We start from the raw sequence: 15,019 nt of genomic DNA on the forward strand, positions 1-15,019 counted from the left end.
ATATAAATTCAAATGGGAAGTAAAATTAAGTATTGATAGCATAGAACTTTAAAAAAGCTTTTATAAAACACAACAATGGCTGCTATTTTTTTCCCCAAAAACCATTCCAAACCGATATCATACGCTCTGCTACTATCAAATGCAAAAGGCTGTAAGTTGCATTGCCATTGTTGATGGAAATGCATACGAAAGTGTACTACGGCAGGGAATTATTGATAGCGAGCATGAATACTCTCCAGGGAACTCATTTTCCACGCAGAGCCGTGGCACTCTTTTCTCCACCTTGGAATGCATTTCCACACGCATGACTGCGCAGATAAAAAGAAAAGTGTTAAGAAACAACATTTCAAACCGATTGAGAGATAAACTTCGTAAGAGAGCCAGAGCCAGTTGGGAGAGTGAAAAACGGGGAAAACAATTTCTTATCTTACAGCGAGTTTTTGGCAAACGCTCTCGAACATGTTTGATGCTCTTTTATCGCGTAAGAATGATAGTCACTGACCATCATCAAAAATAACCTGTAGAATATGGTACGCGTCCATCTTGTTTGATAATGAAGGGCGCCTTATGCCGTTGTTGTGACTTATTAACAATGCAAATACATTTCAAATGAGCTTTACTGGGACAGTTTTAAAGATTTTATTTTTGAACAGGGTGTGCAATGGTTTCATTATTATGCGAAAAGGAAAAACGATAAATGCAATCACAACAAATAATAAAACTTCTACCCAACACTTTCACACATACACGAACACGCTTATCCACATCAGAATGGTGTTAAACCTTTTGAGTGAGCAAATTTGTAGAATTGTAACAGACGGTTTCGTACCATTCCCATCGGGGATACGCACGTTGATGAAAGGCTCTCATGATTTTCTTCTACTTTTCGCTCACACACGAAACGGTCCTCTCGCACAACCTGGAGAAGTTGAGTTCGTTCATTAAACTTCGCACATTTTCACTGTCCTAGTATGTGTTCCAGTGGCGGTATGTTTTGCCCGTCCTGCCCATGCGTGTTGTAGGTACGGTTAGCAACCAGTATCAATTCAAAGCTTTCCCGCTCTAAATGGGCAACTCCTGTAATGTCTTCGCTCCTGGTACAGCTGTGAACGTGGACGCGACATTTTCACCGATACAGTCCACTGTTTGCTTTTCTTTCTAAAGTTCGCTCCCAAATATGCTGTCACTGTGTCGCTTCTTCATTTCGTTTTCCCTATCTTAGACAGTATGTTGAATGTTGTTTTTATCCGTTTACACTTATTTAATCGTTTCGGCTTTTATGTGTGCGTAAATGTGTTCACCAACATAATCAAGTTTGCAAAGCTGTCAGGAAGCAATAACACGCGAACGAATGCGTACTTGAAATTTGGGATCAAATTTGTACTTTTCTCTTCTTAAAATGATGATAAAAAAGCCATTTTTCATCATAATTTAAGCGGTATGTAGGTGTATTTTCTTATTGCTCTCCTCCCAATAATATTTGCCTACATTTGCCTAATAACCGGCCCGAAATGAGTTACTTGTACAATGGAAAATCTCATTTGTTATGAGCAAAGCAAAGCACTTTGTTACTGAAGATAATTAAAAATTGTACACCCGCTCTAAGCGACTGTTCGGTTTCGACACGTGAGCTGCTCAGTAGGGAGCAGCAACATGTGCCAGTCATTAAATTGTATTTGAGTTAAGCGCTTTGTGTTTGTGTGTATGTTTAAAACATGAGCAATATGTGTAGAATTTTAAAACCTACACACAAATCCACTGGAAAGGTGGAAGATGAGTTGGGGATATAGACAAATATTCCCCACAAAAAGAGTTCTACAATATCTATTCCGGAAACAAAAAAAAGGAATATGGAAACGAGGGAATCATTTGCAGCTTTGACACCTACTGAACCGTTTTTCAATAAGAGGAAAAATATTTTCAATTGAAAATAACACATCAACAACATAACTTTGGACCTCTGTTCTGTTTATCATTTATGTACAGCGGAGCTTAGCAAACATGGAAAGCGTTGCATGGATTTGGCCATACATATAACTATTTCGTTCACATGGTTAACTATAGTTCAGGCTGGTTTCCCAGAATGCTCCAGCACAAAGTTTATAATCAGTTGTTTAGCAACGGTGCAGTTTGAAGTATTTAATTAGCACGATACGCCTTCTCTGGCTGATTAAAACTTTGAGCCATATAATGATGAAAATGCTATCACTTTTTGCACGAAGCAGCTGCACACTCGGTGCAATCTATTAATATGAAAAATTGTCTCCTTAATTAGGTTGCACTTTTGCAAGAAGTTATTGACAACGATTTCAAGCAACATTTGCTGTTTTGCACATTTTTACGCCATTCAGCATAACTACAGCTAATTGTATCGTAATCGAAAGTATTTCAACTTACATGTATCTAACATTATATCAGCGATTGAAATGACAAGTTGCAAAACTGTCTTGCTTTCGATTTTTTTTTTGCGTATTTTGCATCGACACACAACTTTCTACAATGTTCGTTTCTCACTAACGAACGCTTCATCGTTGCTGCTGATTAGCTGCTGATAGAACGGAATCCAATTAAAAACTTTTATCGGGTACACAAGTTGAGCTATATGCTGGAGTAAGGAGAGTGATTCAAACTGTTATTTTATCGCGCATTTCTACTTTCACCTTTTTTCCTGCTGTTTTTTTGTGCTGTCTGTCTCTATATTTACTGTTTGCTTGATTGAATAGAATCGCACGAGATTGTGCTGGTGTTGATTGTACCATTTAAATGGTTTTTGTACGGTTAAAATGTAAAATGTACAATAATACAATCAAGGTTGTTTATAATGTTGACACAGACATCTTTATAAAAAAAGAACTCGAAAAGAAATGAAATTAATGACTTAATCTAAGATTGTGTATATTGAGAAAAATTATAACTGAAAGTTAGCCTATATTTTCGATGATGTCCATTACTTATGATGTCGATTTGTATCTTGTTGGTAAAATATTTTATAAATAAAAACACTACATTATTTGAAAATGTAAATCAAATAACTTGCGTTGAAATCCCTGTCATGTCGACTTTGTCGATAAGTGGTTTATGTTATGTCGATCCAAGTTGCGCATGTCGATCAAAAGTTTTCCAAGTTAACAGCCGTAAAATATGCAATTCGCTCCACATCAACCCTTGGTGAACAAAGTGGGAATAATATGCTCTCTGTATTTTAAAAATATATCAATATTTAAAAAATGTGTACATTATTGAAAAATCATGTATTACAAACATATAAATTGCAACAACAAGAAGTAGTGATGGTAGTGATATTTTTTATTGCCTAATGTGCCTTCATACATTGGAAGAAGCCAACATACTTGTAAATAAATAAGAGAATAAATATGTAAAGGTCTTTACACAAACGATAGAAAAAGTATTTAATTATTTCATTGTCAATTCAAATTCAAACAAAGAGAACTATTTTTCAGTGTTTTTTATAAATTCACTTTACAACATATTTGATTAAAATATGAACAACACAAGTGAGTAAAAATGGAATTCAATTAAATGGAATTCTGAAAATACCAATAAATTTGTTTGTATTTTTTTAATAGAAAAAAATCCTGTTAATTTCAAATTTTTAAAATTCAGCGCTCTAGAGCCACGCAAAACACGATCGTTCTTTGCCGACCACTGAACTCACACGATCGTTACAACCGAGGGGTCTGGCGCTAGAAGAACGAACCAGCGCGCCTCAGTACTGGTTTGAAGCTCACTCGATCCGAGACGGTTTCGCCATTCGCGTGCACGGTATTGCCGAATGCCGTAGTGCTTTCCGTACACCCTAGCGACTCGTACCGCGTGGGTAACAGCGATCGTGACGGCATTGTAAGCATCAAAACATTCCAAAGGCAGTAAGTGTAGCCACTTTCGCGCCTATACCAGCGTACAAATCTTTCGTTTTGCAAACGATGAAAATGGTGCACGTGTATGAAAAGGGAAGAAACCTTAACACACCGTGACAAGTTACACACATTTGCAATGCAGTAACGTTGGATGCTGTTTTGTTGAGTGCTCGTGCAAATGTGTGTGAACTTGTAGGCAATTGCGTATCGGGGGTGATTTGCGGAATTATTGATCACATCATCGCGTCATCGATCATAATCATTTATAGTTTATTATCAGTGTTGTGTTGTTCTAGTAGGTGATTAAAGGTCAAAACAAAAAAAAAACAAGTGTATAAATGCGCATTAATGCAATCCAAGCTGCACCGGAGATCGATTCCGTCTGAACAGCGTATGATTGAGACAGGTGGTTCCCAAACTAATTTCCGGGTGTGTCCCGGTTATAGTAAGAATCGATCTCAAAAAATGGGAAACAAACCCCGACTAGATTGTACGCAGCATCAGTCAAACAACCGTAGCAGGTCCCGTTTGCGTCACCGTACGGCATAATTTGATTACAAATTCCCAAAACCTCTTCCATTCCGAATTTCCCGCTTCCTCAATGGCAGCTTACTCGGTCTAGCTGCGGGGATCCGATAAATTACATCGTTCATAATTTTTCCGCCCGACATTCGTGCCGATCTTGATCGATTTCGCTTTTAGCTTTTGAGCTTTGCCAGTTTCCAGTTGTTTCCTTCGCTAACGCTTTTCGATTTCCTTTTGGCGCTTCTGGGCGCATCTTTGCCGACGGACGAACAGTGCGAAGGTTTGGTAACGGCGTTATGGGTTTCACGGTTCAGTCCCAGCCGGTATGGTAACAATCATTCGCTTTGGCATTGCATTTGATGATGCTGGGAAAGCTGAGGGAGGAGAGAAAAAACACTGCTGGGCACAAAAAGTATTGCACATCAACCGTTTCGTGGCCATCACAGGCATCCATCCAAAAGCACTTGTGTACGCGTGGAGGGAACACAACAACAAAACAACAACGAAACCTTACGTAACCTTTTCGGCAGCGGACGGTACAGACCGGCCGAGTGTTTGTGTGTCAGTGTGTGTGTGTGTGCATGAGGGAGAAGATCATTTTGAGCCTTCTCCATTCTCCACCGTACAGCAAGTAGCCACTGCAAATGGAGCCCCGCGTGGACGGTTGAGTGCGGCAAGATGAAACATGTAAAACTGTGCAAGAATTCGGTCGCGGCTGTATCTTCTCGCCTGCCTCAGTGTCATCAGGGTAGAAGGGGTTGTTTTTTTCTTCAACCACGGCAAAGGATGACCGTGCAAAGACACTTTCGATCAAAATGGGGAGGGAACTATGCCCTCCTGCATGTAAGAAGCAGAAGAAACAGCAGGGTGGCAGCATCAGCAACACTTTGTATTCAACTTTATTTCAATGTTCTTTACCTTTATTTCCCATCCCGTTTAAGGGGTTTTTTCAATAGAATTGTTAATGCATGTGATCTGTGGATAGTTTTGTTTTCGCCGTTTCTGCTGTGTTATTTTGAATTAATGCTGTGAACTGTATTTGTAAACAAAATACTGACAAACGGTATGTCCGTACGGTGGTGGTAAGTGCGTAAGTGTTATTTTCGCAAGAAAAAAAAACCACTAACCGGTTGATCGAAGGTGACAAAGATGTGAAAGTGGCTTCGTGTAGGAAATAAAAAAAATCAACACATTTATGTGAAATTAGCATTTCGCGAGTGAGTGCAAGAAAACCGTTCACACAGTGTTAGTGCAGGCGTATTTATTTGTCTGTAAGTGTGGCGACAGTGTTACACAGTGCGTAATCTCATCCCAGCATCGTTTCGCATAATGTTCCGATCGTTTTTAAATCACAAAGCTCCAAATTAACAGGTGAAGCAACGAAACGAAAGCCTTCCCGCAAAACGTGTGACGTGTGCGAAAAGAAGTCGCACTTCACGCTGTGTTAGTGACAGAAAACTGGTTTTCGTGTTTGGAGATTGAATATTTTATCACTCCCCCTCCGAACGAAGGGTTCGGATCGTTCAGGTTTTTTTTTAACTCGTTTGCTGCAATCTTTCCACGCCGGCGACGTTCGTGCACACACGCAGATCGTTGGTGGTGGCCAACTGCCCAAATAAGGCGAAGCACAATACAACGAACCACAAAAGGATAAAGTCATCTTGCTGTGCTTGTTGGTCCGCACCTTCAAGGTAAGCCAGTGGACAGAAGAAGACCAGAATCGAGTGTCTCCACGGGTCGGGAATAAAATTATACACAGAAGTTTATTGGCTACACTGTAGCATATTTTATAACTGAAAATTTCTACCAAACAAAACACTGTTACGTACTGCCGTGACAAATGCACATAATTGCGTTTGACAAACAAACCGCAGGAACCTTTCACGGTTCTTTCACAGCAAAACAAAATCAGCACGATGCATGACATCAGCTGCCCGTTGCATCTTGCGATGTGCAGCGAAGCGATTTTGACACCGTTTTCTGGAAGAAACCTGCAGGAGGAACTATGCCAGACCACCTCGTAGTGACAATGATCGAAATTTTTTTTCTACTTCGTACATATACGCGATACGATACTGCTAACAATCAGTGATTATGCTAATTTTATGAGCACTTGCTTTTTTGCATGCAAATTATACATTGTTGTTTCAATTTCGAGTGGTGGAAACATGTACTTATGTTTTAAATAAAAGTGGTTTTGAATCCCTTAACTTGTAAATTATACATTTTTTGGTAATTATTTTCATTTAAAGAATTTAAAAAAAGTTTGTTCTTTTATATAATTAAATTATCTTTAGTCAAGTAGTTTGTAGTAAAATATTAAATACAGAAATGAGAATGAAACGAACAATTTATTTAGTGTTAGTTACTTACGTCAATTAAAACTTATATAAGTTATTTTGAACGTTCATGACATGGCAATTAGAAACGAATCTTTTATTGAAACAAAGAAAAAAACCTTCAATCAACCATCATTTTACCCGAAAAGTCACAACAAAACCGCAAACATTTGTAGCCATCTGTACCAATTTGTGGTTTCTTTACTGGCCATAAAAAAACTCCCCGGTAGCCTTTCCACTTTGGCCGAATCTGTGTTTGATTGGTTTCTTTGCTTTCGTACAACCATTCCTATACATAATAGTAATGATCATTTACAACCGATCGATTTCGGAACGGAGCCACAAACTGAAGAATCACAACAATCGTACAAGCTTACCATTTGGACGTTTACCTTTACCTAATGCCCGTTTTTTTTTGTTTAAGAGAAACAAAACAACTCACACACTGTTCTGGCAGGTGGTGGCAAACACCGTTCATGCATGGCAGAACGAACGACCAACGATCGGGTTCGCCGGCAGGTTCCTAGCCTGCTGGGGCGTTGAAGTCTTTTGTTCCGCGAAGGAGTTAACGTGCGTAATTACGGTGTTGCGGTAACGGCGGAAACAAAACTATCGCTGTCATATTATTGTGGCGTAGATATTTTGATGCTTTTGTGCAAATTGTTGTTTGTCTGGCTACTTTTCATCCACACGGAAGCGAAACAGCAGAGGCTGGATAGAAAAAGGACCGTGTCACGACAAACACGATCGACCCGGTAAACTGATGATGGTGCGGTTATGAAGAAGCGCAACTTGAGCGGAAGAACCAAAGTGGCGATCACATGACGAAACAGGTGATTCATTTGTGCAGCAGAACTGTGGTACTGTGGGCGGTTTCGACCGAATTGAACCGTGAGTTGCGCCACCTTCTACCGAAAAAAACAATCGTGCCGACAGTTTAGCATCCATCCTATAGCGCGGTACGATGCGTGATGAAATGACGTACAAACTGAACGCTGAGAGGCGTTAAACATTCGCAACCGTGCCGAGAGCAAACAAACATGCCGCCCTTTAGCTAAAACAATCTCCCACGGTTTATATGCGCGGCAAACGGAACGGAAGTTATGGGCATCTGGGTCGCTTTGGAAAATCAATCAAATCTTGTACCTAAGCACGATAGATCGGTTCGAGCAGAAGGAAATCGATTAACGGGGTTTGTTAGCTCACAGGCACCAACTGTTCTTCTGGGAAGAATGATTAATGAATAACAAAATTTCGCTGTAGCAAAGTGTTGTTCTTAACTCTCCGCCACATTCACTGCTATCTAAAACGCAGATATTCACAAAATCGCTAGCGAAATCAAAAAGCCATGAATGTTAAACATGTTTCCATAATCAACCAATGTCACTGACCGATCTTGACATACGCTTACCAGCATCAATCGTGTAGTGTGGTGGCGGATTCAATCAGTGGAATGAAAACGCTGTGCATTAATTCTGCCACACCACACCACACTGACGGTATACGATGACATCAGCAACTGGTTGATGTGAATTTCGATTTAAACCTTACACCATCGCAGAGTAAATCCTTGATCATGACATAAGATTGCTGAATCGCAACAAAAGCCAATGGAAGTGCTTGAATGTCAGTGCTTTGCGCTCAGCTTAAGATGGTGGCGTAAAAAAAATTGCTTTAATGCAAACCCATACGGGAAGGTTTACAGAAAGAGGAATTATTACTATGATTGTTACCTTCAGTAAGCAATATTGGCCATATCATCTCTTTAAATATCACAACTTTTGATTAGTCAAACAACATCATCCAGTTTCATTGTCATTGTAATTTAATACTTATAATCTTTCTTATCTACACTCTCTGCCGTCTGTTGAAATCATCTGTTTGGCTGTCGTCTAAATGAACAGATCTTATATTTTCGAATAACCTTCTATCGTATACATATATGGAAAAAAAACGGAACAAATCACAAGAAAATTTGGAGATTTCCTGGAAATACTTTTAGGATATTGCAATTGTTTTTTTTCTACTGGTTTTTTCACTTAAAAATAATTCTGAACCTTTAAGAAAAAACCTCTAAGCACATTCATACAGTCAGATCGAATATTTCTGATTTCCTAACGACACTAATTAGACTTCTATTCTTTTAACAAAAATGAAGAGTAAAATAAAATAATACAAATGTTTTCCCAGTAAGCTATAAAACCCCTTCCACAAGGGTTAAAAAAACATTATCGTAATATTCAAAACACACCCCTGCGAGATGAAAATGGGTGTCAAACGGTTTAGCCTCAATTTGCGTAACCTGTCACGGGTTTGAGTGTTTGTAGGTCGAAAGGTTTGCCCTCGAAGAGCCGAAAAGCGTATCGGAGTACGAGTGCGCATTCGGGTTAGGCTCTCTAAAAAACCTCCCAAAATCGGAAAACCCCCCAAACGTCTAATGATTATGTCATACACATCTTGCTTGACACCCATGTGAAAGGTTGTATGGGTCGTAGAGGGAGATAGAAAAAACCGATAGACAAAAAAGAAGATCATTCGTTCCGGCATCTTCCCTACGACAAGTTGGAAGAGCAATATTTGTTTGGGTGTGCTCGATTATGATGGCATATCGTTTGTTGTTACGATGATATTTACTGCTCTGAAGAGAAGATAGCTTCCCACCCTTATCCCACAGTAAGACCAAACATATCGAAGAGGTGCGTCAAAGCCCACCACACACCATGTCCGTCGTCACCATCATCATCATAACCACCGTGACTACATTCCCAATTTGCATAACAAATCAATCGCAAACCACGACGATTCGATCGCGCGGGTGTATCCGATGCGGGTGTACGAGTGTTTCGGTGAGGTTTTTGTCATATTTTGTTTCAATGCCAAACCAAGACAGGCCGCCCTTGTGCCAGTGCCGGTAAAACAGCTGCCAACCTACCTACTCTCACCCACACTGGTTCGTAAAACGGAAACTGCCCCGAAGGCTAGGCGCTAGGCGAGAGACCTTGAAATCTATAAATACTGTAACGAGTCTTACACGCTGCTTCTTCGAAAAAAGGTCCGTAGCTTTTGGGGTAGGTGGGGTAAGTTGATGGTGATGACGATGACACTCGTGCGCCATCACTCCTCAGCTGCATTGTACGGTTGCGGTTAAGATGGTGCTTCATTTTTCTAGTTTCTTTACTGCTCTTCCGGTGTCTTGAAGCAGTCTAGCTGAAGCGTACAGCAAGTAGCTCAAGATGTCTCTTTAATGTGCTTGTGAGACACGGTACGGAATATTAATCACTAGGAAAAAACTTCACAAGTGCCAACATACAGCATACCGCACAGAAGCTGTTTCAATACTTCCACGAAAAATGGAACGGTAGCTCACCATACGGTGACACAATTAAACACCGTTTTACAAAGCGGCAACAACGGCGGGAACAGTCAAGTAAGCTAAATTCATAATTGTGTCTAAATGGGCCCGACCGGGGGTTTTCGGAGACAAACTGATCGAGAATGGGGAGAAAAATGGAAGCTTAAAACATAATACCGACAACCGTTGTCATTTCATTCCTTTTCCCCTACCACAAGGGTTGGACATACGGTGGCACAAAAACCGTTGTGATTTTGTACCCGAGCAATAACACATTTTCTTTAATTAACATTAATACCCTACCGCAACTAACCTTCCCGTTCCCCTTCCATCAGCGCGATGACAGAAAACTTTAAGCCCTTAATAAAGCTTCATTCTTAATGTGACCGACAAAAACCCCTCGGCCGCAGTGGGTTGGTGGCTAGTGAACCATATAAGCCGGACCAGCATTAATTCAGGTTAACTCCAGCGAGACCTTTTGCGCACCGTTTTATGCAAGTGGACATCATTTACTGGCTTGCGGAGCGCTTTATAATTTTCATTATCGATGCCATTGTTCTGTAGCGGTATGATGGGTCCACCACGGTTACTGTCATCTCTCAGGGTACCTTTCCCCCTGCTAGTGAAGTATACAAGCTCTTCAGCGTAAGAGCATAACAAGCTCTTTCCCACCAACGGATTTACATTGTTCCATTATGCAACGCAGCAAGAACCCCGGCATCAAACCTCTGTCCCGCATTATTCAATGGGATGAGTAAAAATGGGTGAAACAATGGTCGAAACGAGATGCTTCTTGTTTGAGTATGTTAGTTGGTGAGTTTTTCTATATTTTTCACCCTCTCTTTTGTCTTTATTCCCTTGTCTAAAGACCCGCACGTGCGGAAAGATAATTTATGCACTCACACTTTACACCCTCCGGGCTGACTGGGGCAAAGTTCGCTGGGGTAACGAGCTTTTCGAGACGAGAGAAGCTCCACGAAAGAACCCTTCAAATGGGTGATTACTTGATTGGAGGAAACAAATTGCTACACCACCGAAACACGTGACCAGATGGATCGCGTCAATGCTATCTCGAACAACAAACAACGAGCTGTCTGTCACTTTCCTCCGCGTAAAAACGTGGACAGCTATTTTTGCCTTAAGAAATGGTAGCATTTCCGCTTCCGTGGTGTCACTGTCGGGTTTTGTTGCGTCTTTTTTTGCGCCTTTTTATAATTTATTCCTACCTCATTGTGCGAAACCATAAAAGGGCACACAGCAATTGGAAGGACACAACCCGTCGGCATAATGTTGATAGAGCGTCTTCTTCAACCACACCATTAACCGTGAACCACAAATCCACAACGCGACCGATCGAAAGCGCGATCGCGAACGCCCCCCGTCATCGATTCGTGCGTCATCATCGTGCATAATAATTCGCGTTTCCTTCACTGCCAAAAATGGTGCGACTACTCGCGGTAGTCGTTGAAACGCTGGACAATTCCGGATCACGAGCGGCCCAAGGAAGCAAAGATAAATAAATAAGCAACCACGAAGAATCAATCCGATCGGTGATTGTGAAAACGGAAGATTACTTAATCTTGATGGACGAAAGTTGGCAATGGGTTTCAAAGAGATAGGCGTGATGAACACTAAAAATACATCCATCCAAACTTGAATCGGTTTGGGGGGAATTCATAACAGTTGGGTAAAGGTTTTTTCTCTGCTTAAGATCAACATTACACAACCGAGCTCCGCAATGTTTGATATTACCAAAATTCGATCAACAAACCCGGCGGCTCGAACCAAACAATCGATGAAACGATCTGCCAGCTACGCGATCATCGGTGAAACGAGATGCAAAAGGAAGTGGAACATTTGCACTAAAGTGTCCATCGGCTTACGTCATCGAAATCAGCGTTCGATCATCGCGGCCGATCGCTTTCCACGCGATGGAGTCAACAGGATTGCTCTTTATTTGGGGGGCGAAATTCGTGCAGCAACACAAAACGAGTTTTGTTCCGCAAAAGTTGTCACCTTTTGGGTTGTGTTGTGCGCAGTTTGCTATATCCGCAGTATACGCCTACCACGGGTTGAATGGCACGGGCAAACCAGCTGGACAAACTCGCTCAAGTTTAGTTGCCTGGGCGTACCAAAACCGTATCCTGTTTGAGTTTGTACTTGTTTTATTTTTATTGCAAATGACAATGCTTTTATATGGGGTTTGAACAAGCGTTCAAAAATAGTTTCCATTCATTCATCATGAATTTGGTTTAATTAGAAGTGATGAATTCCTTCGAATTACTTTTAATGATTTGTTTGAAAAAAAAAACTTTAATTTTGAAATTAAATTAGACCAATATTTTATTTGGGTTCTTATTGAAAAAAATTCCACGCAAATAGTTCAGTCCTCGAAGTTTATCTACATTGTTCAAAATTAAGGTGTTTTTAATTCAATTGCATAAAAAAACTGTTAAATATGATATTTTTTTATCTCAAAATGGATTATCAATTTCCCATCAATATTTTATATACTTCTCGAGATTTAAAATAAATAAACACTTACTTATACAAACGATTTACTTGTTCTTGGTTCCTACGTACTGCGCAGCGAATCAAAACACAAAAATGTGAAATCGAAAGTACCCTTTTAAGCAGACCTTTCGGACGGCTTAACCTTCCACATGATCACGAAACTTTGTTTTCCTCGCTCCTTCAGTAGGATCAGTGTAAAGGGAGTTTACAACACAAGAAAGACCAAACTGTAGCGATGCGGGTGACTCATCTAAACACCGACCCAAAAACCGGCACGCTAAATCGTCTTCAACGCCTTCGAAAAGGGGAACTGCACGAAACTAGACGCCCCTTCAACTAATGTATGCACATGAAACGCGTGACGGGTTTGTTTTTACTTTCATGCAGCGCCGACGGTGTTTAGAAGCCTTCTTTCGTTAGATCATACGATAGCGAACCATCTTGAGATGGTATGCTCCACAGTGTGAAGGTAAGAAGGGTCATTTATTTTGTCCCATCGTTGGGAGTAAGTGTGACCTTTGTTGGGAAGAGTTACTTTAGTAAAATGTTTTTTTTTTTTACTGAGGGACTTTAATAGACAACGATGTGAGCCCGTGTGATCATGCACTTTCATTTAAATTTCCCGTTACCTTTTTTTTGGTATGCAAATTTATACTCACACTCTCTTCGGGATGACATCGTTCGGTACGGAAAGAAGCAGCATAACTCCCATTCCATGAAGGTTACACGAAAGTACATACTCCGGCGAGGGTGCTTAGAAATCTTCCCATTCGCAAACGTTAAACACCAGTCTTGTCAAACGTCCATGATAAATGGAAAATTCTTTTCACCCTGTCAGCAAATCGGTGGCCACAAATCACCATCCCATCGGTAAAATTCCTTCCTCCTTGCCTTTGTGAGGTTCGTCGCTTGGCGCGAAACGCAGCTCGCCAACGAAAACTTCCTTACGGTGCGCATCAATGCAAACACGCGCACAATCGCGATAAAGCGAGGAAGAAAAAAACAAACCCCGAAGGGAATGATAGGAAGAAAGAGAGAGAACGGAAGGGCGAAAAGTAGTACTAGCTTTTTTTCTCACCCCCCCCCCCCCCCCCCCCCCCCCACTTGTGGTAGATTTTGTACCGTCGCGAAAGTGGTTTTTCTAGTTAGTATTTGCTTCCGTACGAATTCGTTTGCGATGGGCGCTGCAGCGAAAAAAAAAACACCGATGCACACGGAGGCGCACGCCTCTGCACATTGCCCGAGAGCGGGTGTGGAAGGGTTGAAAAGTTGAAGTAAAAGTTGTACTAAGCCGGTGGGCACTTATCACTGCAACAGCAGCAGCAGCAGCAGCATCACTGTACGGGAGGTTAGACTTGACAAGGGGGTTGTTTGTTGAGTTGGGTCGAAAGAAAAACAGGTTCTCCTTTATGCAGGCGACAATCTTCTAATCCCAATCCCAAAACTGGGTACTACTTTTTTCTCGCTACAAGGAAAATGGATGCGAGTGGGAAGGGCAACGTGCAGAAGGGGAATATGTATAATGGTTAATCCGCATCCCACACGCATGGGTACGGCAGTGGATTATGTAGGTTTTGCGCTCTAATCTAATCGTCTCCGACAGAAGGGTCCACCAGTGTGCCTGCATACATTAGCAAAAAAAAGTATGCTTCAGGAAAAGCATTTTTAAAGCTCAAGATAGGAAAAGTAGGTGAAGAAAATGGCAGCAGTGTGTAGATTTTCGTTCCCTCACATATCCTGATGTAAACGTTCGTATGTCTCTGGAACTGTGTATGTGACTAACGGTAAGTTCACCCGTTGCTGTTTGTGTTCTGTTGGGTGCAAAAAAAAACTCGATGCATATTAGACCTATTGGTGTAATTTCTGCAACGCTTTCCCCTTCATACTGTGAGTGGGGCGATGTCTATCGCATTGGTCCCATAGTCGAATGTGTACTTAAACTTGCAACAAGTATGTTGCATCGGACATGTTTCAAGCGCCGTGTAATCCTAAACCTTCACCTCATCTCTCGGGTCCGATCGGTCCGACCGAAACCATGCGTACTGGAGTGTCTTTTACTGCAACCATCATACTTTAGCGAAGGAATTGTGCTTTCATTTTTTCCTACCCTCCCCGAGTCCTTCGAACTCCATTTGCCGGTCTTTCTTTGCACTCTTTTGAACCCGCTATTGATCTTCTTGTTAATGCTCGTGCGGAAAAACAAACATAGCCATGTCGCCATTTGCAGTGTGAAACGAGGGCCGGCTGTATGTGAGAGAAACGTATCCGAAGCCTTTGCTTTGATCTGCCTGTTTACGACGGCAAAACTAGGTAACGAGCAACTGGTAACATGTGCATTCCACTTCACGGTACCACATCACGACTCGCAACGGTAATCGATACCGCACCATAAAGCGCCCTCGTACAGCTGA

At 41.3% G+C, this 15,019-nt stretch overlaps 1 protein-coding gene across 1 annotated transcript in view; it reads left to right on the forward strand.

Annotated features, from left to right (window-relative positions):
• Positions 1 to 3,743: 3,743 nt before the first annotated feature.
• LOC125768018 (uncharacterized) overlaps positions 3,744 to 15,019 on the forward strand; it is a 103,009-nt gene continuing 91,733 nt past the window's right edge. The window contains exons 1-2 of the mRNA XM_049435125.1: positions 3,744 to 3,861; positions 5,345 to 6,094. The gene's annotated coding sequence lies outside the window, so the exon portion shown is untranslated. The remainder of the gene's footprint in view (positions 3,862 to 5,344; positions 6,095 to 15,019) is intronic.

This window comes from Anopheles funestus, chromosome 3RL, assembly GCF_943734845.2.
Source record: "Anopheles funestus chromosome 3RL, idAnoFuneDA-416_04, whole genome shotgun sequence".
NCBI lineage: Eukaryota > Metazoa > Arthropoda > Insecta > Diptera > Culicidae > Anopheles > Anopheles funestus.